Below are 10,922 nucleotides of genomic sequence, written 5' to 3' on the forward strand. Positions count from 1 at the left end.
CATGGACAGACAGTCGTGAAGACATCACCAACTAATTATCATGGTCCAAACACACCAAGACAGTCGTGAAGAGGGCACAACAACAACTTTTCCACCTCAGGAGAGTGAAAAGATTTGGCATGGGTCCCCAGATCCTCAAAAAGTTCTACAGCTGCACCATCGAGAGCATCCTGACCGGTTGCATCACCGCCTGGTATGGCAACTGCTTGGCATCTGACCGTAATGCACTACAGAGGGTTGTGAACATCACTGGGGTCAAGCTTCCTGCCATCCTGGACCTATATAAAGAAAGCCCAACAAAAAATCAGATACTCCAGTCACCCAAGTCATAGACTGTTTTCTCTGCTCCCGCACGTCAAGCGGTACCGGAGCGCCAAGTCTAGAACCAAAAGGCTCCTTAACAGCTTCTACCCCCAAGCCATAAGACTGCTGAACAATTAATTAAATGGCCACCTGGACTATTTACATTGACCCCTCCATTTTGTTTTGTCCACTGCTGCTACTCGCTGTTTATTATCTATGAAATGTCACTTCACCCCTACCTACATGTACAAACTACCTCGACTAACCTGTACCCCCGCACATTGACTTGGTACCAGTACCCCCTGTATATAGCCTCCACATTGACTTGGTACCAGTACCCCCTGTATATAGCCTCCACATTGACTCGGTACCAGTACCCCCTGTATATAGCCTCCACATTGACTCGGTACCAGTAGCCCCTGTATATAGCCTCCACATTGACTCGGTACCAGTACCCCCTGTATATAGCCTCCACATTGACTCGGTACCAGTACCCCCTGTATACAGCCTCCACATTGACTCGGTACCAGTAGCCCCTGTATACAGCCTCCACATTGACTCGGTACCAGTACCCCCTGTATATAGCCTCCACATTGACTCGGTACCAGTACCCCCTGTATATAGCCTCCACATTGACTCGGTACCAGTACCCCCTGTATACAGCCTCCACATTGACTCTGTACCAGTACCCCCTGTATAGCCTTGTTATTGTTATTTTATTGTGTTATTTTTTACTTCAGTTCATTTGCTCAAATGTTCTTAACTCTTCTTGAACTCTACTGTTAGTTAAAGGGCTTGTAAGTAAACATTTCACTGTAAGGCGCATGTGACAAATAAAGTTAGATTTTATTTGACAAATTCAGGCATGTTTATCCCGTTTTTTTCTGTTTAAGAAACCTTTGTCAACAGAATCGGCAGAATGAATACACCACAGTTCACTTTCATAACAGCCACGTTGTATTCCTTCTCTCCTCCTCTCACCTTTTCCCTTCGCTTCTGGACTTCAATGCACAACACATCAACATTGTTGTCACCATATTAGCTAAAGTAACATCATAGTCAACAGAGCTAATAGAACTAACTCGTTAGTAAACCTGCTACAATCATGCAGTAACGTTACAGTGTACAGTCAGTAAGCAGTTTAGCATTTACATTGGTGGACCCCGGTGGCAATAAATTAGTAAAACCAAAAGCTTACCTTGACTTGGAAGAGTTCCAGTGTTGTGTTGGATAGTCATAGCCAGCTAGCTAACATAGCATCCCTCTGTTTGTGTCACGTTCTGACCTATTTCCTTTGTGTTGTATTTATTTAGTAGGGTCAGGGCGTGAGTTGGGTGGGCAGTCTATGTTTGTTTTTCTATGTTGTGGGGCAGTTCTATGTTTTCGGCCTAGTATGGTTCTCAATCAGAGGCAGGTGTCATTAGTTGTCTCTGATTGAGAATCATACTTAGGTAGCCTGGGTTTCACTGTGTTTGTGGGTGATTGTTCCTGTCTTTGTGTAGTATTCACCAGATAGGCTGTATTAGGTTTTGAGTTCTCACGTTTCTTGTTTTTTCGTTAGTTTGTTCATGTATAGTTTCGTGAATAATATACAATGAACAACCACCACGCTGCGCTTTGGTCCGCCTCTACTTCACAAGAAGAGAATCGTTACAGAATCACCCACCACAACAGGACCAAGCGGTGTGGTAATGGGCAAAGGAAAAAGCAGCAGCAGGAGCAGCGCGAGGAGGTATGGACATGGGAGGACGAATTAGACGGTAAAGGACCTTGGGCTCAGCCAGGAGAATATCGCCGCCCCAAGGAAGAACGGGAGGCGGCGAAAGCGGAGAGGCGCTGGTATGAGGAGGCAGCGCGGCGTCGTGGATGGAAGCCCGGGAGTCAGCCCCAAAAATTTCTTGGGGGGGGCTAACAGGGAGTATGGCTACGCCAGGTAGGAGACCTGAGCCAACTTCCTGTGGTTACCGGTGGGCTAGAGAGACCGGGCAGGCACCGTGTTATGCTGTGGAGCGCACGGTGTCCCCAGTGCGGGTGCACAGCCCGGTGCGGTACATTCCAGCTCCACGTATCGGCCGGGCTAGAGTGGGCATCGAACCAAGTGCCATGAAGCCGGCTCTACGCATCTGGTCTCCAGTGCGTCTCCTTGGGCCGGCTTACATAGCACCAGCCTTGCGCACGGTGTCCCCGGTTCGCCTGCATAGCCCAGTGCGGGCTATTCCACCTCGCCGCACTGGCAGGGCGACCGGGACCATTCAACCGGGTAAGGTTGGGCAGGCTCGGTGCTCAAGAGCTCCAGTGCGCCTGCACGGCCCGGTCTATCCGTCACCACCTCCACACCCCAGCCCTCCGGTGGCAGCTCCCCGTACCAGGCTGTCTCTCCGGCCCATCCGTCCAGAGCCTTCCTCCTCTCCAGCGCTGCCGGAGTCTCCCGCCTCTCCGGCGCTACCAGAGCCTTCCTCCTCTCCAGCGCTGCCGGAGTCTCCCGTCTGTCCGGCGCCTCTGCCGGAGCCTCCCGCCTGTCCGGCGCCTCTGCCGGAGCCTCCCGCCTGTCCGGCGCCTCTGCCGGAGCCTCCCGCCTGTCCGGCGCCGCTGCCGGAGCCTCCCGCCTGTCCGGCGCCGCTGCCGGAGCTTCCCGTCTGCCCGGCGCCGCTGCCGGAGCTTCCCGTCTGCCCAGCGCCATCGGAGCTTCCCGTCTGCCCAGCGCCATCTGAGCTTCCCGTCTGCCCAGCGCCATCTGAGCTTCCCGTCTGGCCAGCGCCGCCCGTCTGCCCAGCGCCGCCAGTGCCGCCCGTCTGCCCAGCGCCGCCAGTGCCGCCCGTCTGCCCAGCGCCGCCAGTGCCGCCCGTCTGCCCAGCGCCGCCAGTGCCGCCCGTCTGCCCAGCGCCGCCAGTGCCGCCCGTCTGCCCAGTGCCGCCAGTGCCGCCCGTCTGCCCAGCGCCGCCAGTGCCGCCCGTCTGCCAGGGGCCGCCAGTGCCGCCCGTCAGCCAGGGGCCGCCTGTGCCGCCCGTCAGCCAGGTGCCGCCAGTCAGCCAGGGGCCGCCAGTGCCGCCAGTCAGCCAGGGGCCGCCAGTGCCGCCAGTCAGCCAGGGGCCGCCAGTGCCGCCAGTCAGCCAGGGGCCGCTAGAGCCCCTCCGCCCAGAGCAGCTGTCCCTCTGTCCCGAGCAGCTGTCCCTCTGTCCCGAGCAGCTGTCCCTCTGTCCCGAGCAGCTGTCCCTCTGTCCCGAGCAGCTGTCCCTCTGTCCCGAGCAGCTGTCCCTCTGTCCTGAGCAGTTGTCCCTCTGTCCCGAGCAGCTGCTTCACCTCTGTCCCGAGCTGCCCCTCTGTCCCAAGCAGCCCCTCTGTCCAGTGGGGTCATTGAGAGGGGTGGGCATGGTGAGTAAGCCACGGAGGCGGACAATAAGGCGGACTAAGACAATGGCGAAGTGGGGTCCGCGTCCCGCGCCAGAGCCGCCACCGCGGACAGACGCCCACCCAGACCCTCCCCTATAGGTCAAGGTTTTGTGGCCGGAGTCCGCACCTTTGGGGGGGGGGTACTGTCACGTTCTGACCTATTTCCTTTGTGTTGTATTTATTTAGTAGGGTCAGGGCGTGAGTTGGGTGGGCAGTCTATGTTTGTTTTTCTATGTTGTGGGGCAGTTCTATGTTTTCGGCCTAGTATGGTTCTCAATCAGAGGCAGGTGTCATTAGTTGTCTCTGATTGAGAATCATACTTAGGTAGCCTGGGTTTCACTGTGTTTGTGGGTGATTGTTCCTGTCTTTGTGTAGTATTCACCAGATAGGCTGTATTAGGTTTTGAGTTCTCACGTTTCTTGTTTTTTCGTTAGTTTGTTCATGTATAGTGTCGTGAATAATATACAATGAACAACCACCACGCTGCGCTTTGGTCCGCCTCTACTTCACAAGAAGAGAATCGTTACAGTTTGAGCAGGGTGTTTCAGTAGGCTAAACTAGCTAGCTGCAATTGCTAGCTAAGGAAGTGAAAGTGAAAATTAAAGTGGAAAATAAAATATATCTCTCTCTCGCTTCTCCTTCATTTTGGAATAAATTAATTTGTTCAAAACTGTTCAACAATTATCTTTCTCTCTCTTTGAGTCAACTACTCACAACATTTTATGCACTGCAGTTCTAGCTAGCTGTAGCTTATGCTTTGAGTACTGGATTCATTCTCTGATCCTTTCATTGGATGGACAACATATCAGTTCATGCTGCAAGAGCTCTGATAGGTTGGAGGACGTCCTCCGGAAGTTGTCATAATTACTGATTAAGTCTATGGAAGGGCTTGGGATCCATGAGCCTCCTAGGTTTTCTATTGAAGTCAATGTACCCTGAGGAGGATGGAAAATAGTATGTTTTATTCAATTATTTGGTGATGTGATTATATTTAGTATAGTTTCATCCAGAAATTATGTTTTTAATGTTTTACCAATTTATTTTGTTCTGAAAATCACTCAGGAGGATGGTCCTCCCCTTTCTCCTCTGAGGAGCCTCCACTGAACCCAAAGGACATCCAGCCAACTTTACACAATTGTGGGAAACATTGGAGTCAACGTGTGCCAGCATCCATGTGGAACGCTTTGGACACCTTGAAGAGTTCATGCCCCACACGAATTGAGTCTCTTCTGAGGGAAAGGGGGAGGTTCCTAGTCCATATTAGGACGTTTTTTTCCCTCCAAATGTTTGGTATGATCAGTGTATATATAAAAATAAAATATTGCATGACCGAAAGCACAGACCAAAGGAATTCCCAGAGCTAGCCATCCCTGAGACTGTGTATGATAACACCAACTCTTACCTCTAATGGTTATTGTAGATGTTAGCTACAGAGGGAGTTACTGTCAAAGAGCTTTATAAATGCCAAGAGAGCAATGAATGGACCTACGTGACCACAAAGAGGGTCAGCCTACTTCCTGATGGAGAATGCAGGGACGTGTACTGAACCTGTACCCATAATAAAACAAAGTGCACTCTGGTCAAATGCATCTAATGGCTTTAATGAAGTGGCAGCTGCATTCATATAGATGATGTCACCATAGTCTGGGACCAGTACGAACATCGATTGAATGATCTGCTTTGTACTATTAATCAAGAGGCCTGACCTCTTTCTATAGAATACCCTTTTAATACTCAGCATCTTAATGAACTAACTCATCAATATGTTGTTTAAAAAGACTGCTTAACGTCTAGACAGAAACCCAGCCTAAAACCCCAACTCAGCATCTTAATGAACTAACTCATCAATATGTTGTTTAAAAAGACAGCTTAACGTCTAGACAGAAACCCAGCCTAAAACCCCAACTCAGCATCTTAATGAACTAACTCATCAATATGTTGTTTAAAAGACTGCTTAACGTCTAGACAGAAACCCAGCCTAAAACCCCAACTCAGCATCTTAATGAACTAACTCATCAATATGTTGCTTAAAAGACAGCTTAACGTCTAGACAGAAACCCAGCCTAAAACCCCAACTCAGCATCTTAATTAACTAACTCATCAATATGTTGTTTAAAAGACAGCTTAACGTCTAGACAGAAACCCAGCCTAAAACCACAACTCAGCATCTTAATGAACTAACTCATCAATCAGCTGAACTTCAGATACACCATACAAGGTACATAAACTTCAATCATTGGAATCATTTTTGTTCACTCTAGAAAACAACATATACAATGCCTTGCGAAAGTATTCGGCCCCCTTGAACTTTGCAACCTTTTGCCACATTTCAGGCTTCAAACATAAAGATATAAAACTGTATTTTTTTGTGAAGAATCAACAACAAGTGGGACACAATCATGAAGTGGAACAACATTTATTGGATATTTCAAACTTTTTTAACAAATCAAACACTGAAAAATTGGGCGTGCAAAATTATTCAGCCCCTTTCCTTTCAGTGCAGCAAACTCTCTCCAAAAGTTCAGTGAGGATCTCTGAATGATCCAATGTTGACCTAAATGACTAATGATGATAAATACAATCCACCTGTGTGTAATCAAGTCTCCGTATAAATGCACCTGCACTGTGATAGTCTCAGAGGTCCGTTAAAAGCGCAGAGAGCATCATGAAGAACAAGGAACACACCAGGCAGGTCCGAGATACTGTTGTGAAGAAGTTTAAAGCATCCTGTAGCATACTGTAGTTCAGATAGAGTCCGATCACCATACTGTAGTTCAGATAGAGCCCAATCAGCATACTGTACTTCAGATAGAGCCCGATCAGTATACTGTAGTTCAGATAGAGCCCGATCAGCATACTGTAGTTCAGATAGAGCCCGATCAGCATACTGTAGTTCAGATAGAGCCCGATCAGCATACTGTAGTTCAGATAGAGCCCGATCACCATACTGTAGTTCAGATAGAGCCCGATCACCATACTGTAGTTCAGATAGAGCCTGATCACCATACTGTAGTTCAGATAGAGCCTGATCAGCAGACTGTAGTTCAGATAGAGCCTGATCAGCATACTGTAGTTCAGATAGAGCCTGATCAGCATACTGTAGTTCAGATAGAGCCTGATCAGCAGACTGTAGTTCAGATAGAGCCTGATCAGCAGACTGTAGTTCAGATAGAGCCTGATCAGCAGACTGTAGTTCAGATGGAGCCCGATCAGCAGACTGTAGTTCAGATAGAGCCTGATCACCATACTATAGTCCAGATAGAGCCTGATCAGCATACTGTAGTTCAGTTAGAGCCTGATCAGCAGACTGTAGTTCAGATAGAGCCTGATCAGCATACTGTAGTTCAGATAGAGCCTGATCAGCATACTGTAGTTCAGATAGAGCCTGATCAGCAGGGTGGGCAATATAGTACACAACTGTATCGTCTGCAGACAGATGCAGGTAACAGTTTATTTTGGCAAAACGACATTGTTAATGTAAACAATATAGTTGTTTATTAGACATTCTAACATATAACACAATGCCGAGGTACTAAAGAATTTATATGCAACATTTGAACAACAATTCGACCACCCCTTGGGTTATGATGTATATGACATTCTAACAACAATTTGACCACCCTTGGGTTATGATGTATATGACATTCTAACAACAATTTGACCACCCCTGGGTTATGATGTATATGGGGCGGCAGGGTAGCCTAGTGGTTAGAGCGTTGGACTAGTAACCGGAAGGTTGCAAATCCCCGAGCTGACAAGGTACAAATCTGTCGTAAACAGGCAGTTAACCCACTGTTCCTAGGCCGTCATTGAAAATAAGAATTTGTTCTTAACTGACTTGCCTAGTTAAATAAAGGTAAACATTTTTTTATTATATATATATATATATATATATATATATAAAAATGGCATTGTAACAACAATTTGATAACATTGTATTATGTTATGTGACTCTGACATCGTGTTATGTGACTCTGACATTGTATTATGTTATGTGACTCTGACATGGTATTATGTTATGTGACTCTGACTCTGACATTGTGTTATGTGACTCTGACATGGTATTATGTTATGTGACTCTGACTCTGACATTGTGTTATGTGACTCTGACATGGTATTATGTTATGTGACTCTGACATGGTATTATGTTATGTGACACTGACATGGTATTATGTTATGTGACTCTGACATGGTATTATGTTATGTGACACTGACATGGTATTATGTTATGTGACTCTGACTCTGACATTGTGTTATGTGACTCTGACATGGTATTATGTTATGTGACTCTGACATGGTATTATGTTATGTGACTCTGACATGGTATTATGTTATGTGACACTGACATCGTGTTATGTGACTCTGACATGGTATTGTGTTATGTGACTCTGACATGGTATTATGTTATGTGACTCTGACATGGTATTGTGTTATGTGACTCTGACATGGTATTATGTTATGTGACTCTGACATGGTATTATGTTATGTGACACTGACATGGTATTATGTTATGTGACTCTGACATGGTATTGTGTTATGTGACTCTGACTCTGACATTGTATTATGTTATGTGACTCTGACATGGTATTATGTTATGTGACTCTGACATGGTATTGTGTTATGTGACTCTGACATCGTGTTATGTGACTCTGACATTGTATTATGTTATGTGACTCTGACATGGTATTATGTTATGTGACTCTGACATGGTATTATGTTATGTGACTCTGACATCGTGTTATGTGACTCTGACATTGTATTATGTTATGTGACTCTGACATGGTATTATATTATGTGACTCTGACATGGTATTATGTTATGTGACACTGACATGGTATTATGTTATGTGACTCTGACTCTGACATTGTGTTATGTGACTCTGACATTGTGTTATGTGACTCTGACATGGTATTATGTTATGTGACACTGACATGGTATTATGTTATGTGACTCTGACTCTGACATTGTGTTATGTGACACTGACATGGTATTATGTTATGTGACTCTGACTCTGACATTGTGTTATGTGACTCTGACATTGTGTTATGTGACTCTGACATGGTATTATGTTATGTGACTCTGACTCTGACATTGTATTATGTTATGTGACTCTGACATGGTATTATGTTATGTGACACTGACATGGTATTATGTTATGTGACTCTGACATGGTATTATGTTATGTGACACTGACATGGTATTGTGTTATGTGACTCTGACTCTGACATTGTATTATGTTATGTGACTCTGACATGGTATTATGTTATGTGACACTGACATGGTATTATGTTATGTGACTCTGACATGGTATTGTGTTATGTGACTCTGACATCGTGTTATGTGACTCTGACATTGTGTTATGTGACTCTGACATGGTATTGTGTTATGTGACTCTGACATGGTATTATGTTATGTGACTCTGACATGGTATTGTGTTATGTGACTCTGACATGGTATTATGTTATGTGACTCTGACATGGTATTGTGTTATGTGACTCTGACATGGTATTATGTTATGTGACTCTGACATCGTGTTATGTGACTCTGACATGGTATTATGTTATGTGACTCTGACATGGTATTATGTTATGTGACTCTGACATGGTATTATGTTATGTGACTCTGACATGGTATTATGTTATGTGACTCTGACATGGTATTGTGTTATGTGACTCTGACATGGTATTATGTTATGTGACTCTGACATGGTATTGTGTTATGTGACTCTGACATGGTATTATGTTATGTGACTCTGACATGGTATTATGTTATGTGACTCTGACATGGTATTATGTTATGTGACTCTGACATCGTGTTATGTGACTCTGACATTGTATTATGTTATGTGACTCTGACATGGTATTATGTTATGTGACTCTGACATGGTATTATGTTATGTGACTCTGACATGGTATTGTGTTATGTGACTCTGACATCGTGTTATGTGACTCTGACATTGTATTATGTTATGTGACTCTGACATGGTATTATGTTATGTGACTCTGACATGGTATTGTGTTATGTGACTCTGACATGGTATTATGTTATGTGACTCTGACATGGTATTGTGTTATGTGACTCTGACATCGTGTTATGCGACACTGACATTGTGTTATGTGACTCTGACATTGTATTGTGTTATGTGACTCTGACATGGTATTGTGTTATGTGACTCTGACATGGTATTATGTTATGTGACACTGACATGGTATTGTGTTATGTGACTCTGACATGGTATTGTGTTATGTGACTCTGACATCGTGTTATGTGACTCTGACATGGTATTATGTTATGTGACTCTGACATGGTATTATGTTATGTGACTCTGACATGGTATTATGTTATGTGACTCTGACATGGTATTGTGTTATGTGACTCTGACATGGTGTTATGTGACTCTGACATGGTATTATGTTATGTGACTCTGACATGGTATTATGTTATGTGACTCTGACATGGTATTATGTTATGTGACTCTGACATGGTATTGTGTTATGTGACTCTGACATGGTATTATGTTATGTGACTCTGACATGGTATTGTGTTATGTGACTCTGACATGGTATTATGTTATGTGACTCTGACATGGTATTGTGTTATGTGACTCTGACATGGTATTGTGTTATGTGACTCTGACATGGTATTATGTTATGTGACTCTGACATGGTATTGTGTTATGTGACTCTGACATCGTGTTATGCGACACTGACATTGTGTTATGTGACTCTGACATTGTATTGTGTTATGTGACTCTGACATGGTATTGTGTTATGTGACTCTGACATGGTATTGTGTTATGTGACTCTGACATCGTGTTATGTGACTCTGACATGGTATTATGTTATGTGACTCTGACATGGTATTATGTTATGTGACTCTGACATGGTATTATGTTATGTGACTCTGACATGGTATTGTGTTATGTGACTCTGACATGGTATTATGTTATGTGACTCTGACATGGTATTGTGTTATGTGACTCTGACATGGTATTATGTTATGTGACTCTGACATGGTATTGTGTTATGTGACTCTGACATGGTATTGTGTTATGTGACTCTGACATGGTATTGTGTTATGTGACTCTGACATGGTATTGTGTTATGTGACTCTGACATGGTATTATGTTATGTGACTCTGACATGGTATTGTGTTATGTGACTCTGACATGGTATTATGTTATGTGACTCTGACATGGTATTGTGTTATGTGACTCTGACATCGTGTTA

The sequence above is a fragment of the Oncorhynchus mykiss genome, chromosome 13 (genome assembly GCF_013265735.2).
Source record: "Oncorhynchus mykiss isolate Arlee chromosome 13, USDA_OmykA_1.1, whole genome shotgun sequence".
NCBI lineage: Eukaryota > Metazoa > Chordata > Actinopteri > Salmoniformes > Salmonidae > Oncorhynchus > Oncorhynchus mykiss.